Source organism: Bison bison, unplaced genomic scaffold (assembly GCF_000754665.1).
Source record: "Bison bison bison isolate TAMUID 2011002044 unplaced genomic scaffold, Bison_UMD1.0 scf7180017864291, whole genome shotgun sequence".
In the NCBI taxonomy this organism is placed as follows: domain Eukaryota; kingdom Metazoa; phylum Chordata; class Mammalia; order Artiodactyla; family Bovidae; genus Bison; species Bison bison.
In genome coordinates, this window is record NW_011494863.1 from 12,459,518 (window position 1) to 12,461,638 (window position 2,121).

Below are 2,121 nucleotides of genomic sequence, written 5' to 3' on the forward strand. Positions count from 1 at the left end.
CTGCCACTGTTTCCACTGTTTTCCCATCTATTTGCCATGAAGTGATGGGACCGGAGGCCATGATCTTAGTTTTCTGAATGTTGAGCTTTAAACCAACTTTTTCACTCTCCTCTTTCACTTTCATCAAGAGGCTCTTTAGTTCTTCACTTTCTGCCATAAGGGTGGTGTCATCTGCATATCTGAGGTTATTGGTATTTCTCCCGGCAATCTTGAGTCCAGCTTGTGCTTCATCCAGCCCAGCATTTCTCATGATGTATTCTGCATATAGTTAAATAAGCAGGATGACAATATACAGCCTGACGTACTCCTTTCCTGATGTGGAACCAGTCAGTTGTTCCATGTCCAGTTCTAACTGGTTTAAAACCAGAGGTCCAGGCTAAATTTGGGGTTGAAACTCACAGAGACTGAAACCATTAGGGTGTCATTTCAGGGGCTCCAAAGAGCTCCAAGAGCTCCTTTATGTCCTAGAGCAGAAAAGAATCCATCGAGAGGCGCAATGATAAATAAGAAGTGACTCATTAGAATAGGACCCTTGTGAGGCTTTCAAGTGCGTGGTTGTGGGGGTGCCATGCCCCCAAAGCTTATTGGATTGCAGTTTTATAATTAAAGGAAAGGTGGGGAGGGGAGAAGAATTTTGTTTTTCTTGAGTAGATATCACGTTTCCATCATCAGATCCTCCTCCAGATTGGGCGGGAGAGTTTTTTTGTCCCTACATGTCAAGCTAGGTCCACAAATTATTGTTATTTTATCTGTGCAGAGAGCATGTCCTAGGGATCATTAACTTGCTGAGCTCACCGGGAGGTATATGGGTCTCATGTCACCACTGATTTGTTGTTTGGGGGCATGTATCATGCATCTACTGTATGGCTTTGTTGCTAAGCAAGCCTGCTTGGTTTTGTGGTTAAGCAAATCTGCTTTCTTGAGTAATCATTAACTTCCAGGGGTCTCCCATATTTTTTCTACTTAAAATCCCCTAGTGCAAACAACTATTTAATCGCCTACTTTGTCCCTCCACTCTGTCCCTGTCATAACCGGGTGGTAACAAAAGTGAGTCACATGGCCTGTAGGGGCTGTGGGGACTGCAGAACCCCATCAAGGACAACTCCGTTTCAGTGGACTATTGCCCTGTGGGAATGCACAGGAGTGTTTTCAAATTCTGAGTTTTTCAGGAAAGCTGGAAATACATAATTTAATGAGAAACCACTGGCTTTTATTATACACTGGCAACCAAGAATACACATTACTATATCTAAAATAGGTAAATAACAAGGTCCTACTGTGTATGTAGCACAGGGAACTCTATTCAGTATCTTGTAATAAATGATAAAAGAAAAGAATGGAAAAGAATACAAACACGTATGTGTATACACACATACGTGTGAGTGTGCATCTGAATCACTTTGCTACACACCAGAAACTAATACAACTGTTGTAGCCACGCGTTCCGGGAAACAAACTCACTCAAAAGGACAATGCAGAGAGTGGAGTGCACACTGGTGGGCCCAAGGCAGAGTCTCCTCTTAGCCAAGGACCCTGACCAATTTTTGTGAAAACTTTATATACCTTAAGTGCACTTGCTCAAATCCACCTCCCCAAATTCCTTGAAACTAGTCTGGACAAGGTAAAAGAGCGATAGGATCAAAGTTAACCCATGATTCATGTGTCGCAAGACTAGATAAGCAGTGGATATTTATCAATAGGCCTGTGGTCATATCCCGATAAACATAATGGAATTTACAACTTTTTTCTGTTACAGAGATAATTAGCATATTCTTTTAGGCAATGGAGAGTCCAAGTACAAGTCCTGAGGCTATTTTTTCCTGGGGGTCTGGTTTTCCATTGTTATGCCATTTCTATAGACACCGGGCACAAAGTTCAGAGTCCACTGGGAGGGTGACCATGCGTGTAGCCTAATGTTCGAAACCTGGCCCAAGATGGAGTCCAGCTCTGTCTGTTTCCTCCTTCACAACATTGTAAACCAACTATGCTGCTGCTGCTACTGCTGCTAAGTCGCTTCAGTCGTGTCCGACTCTGTGCGACCCCATAGACGGCAGCCCATCAGGCTCCACAGTCCCTGGGATTCTCCAGGCAAGAACACTGGAGTGGGTTGCCATTTTCTTC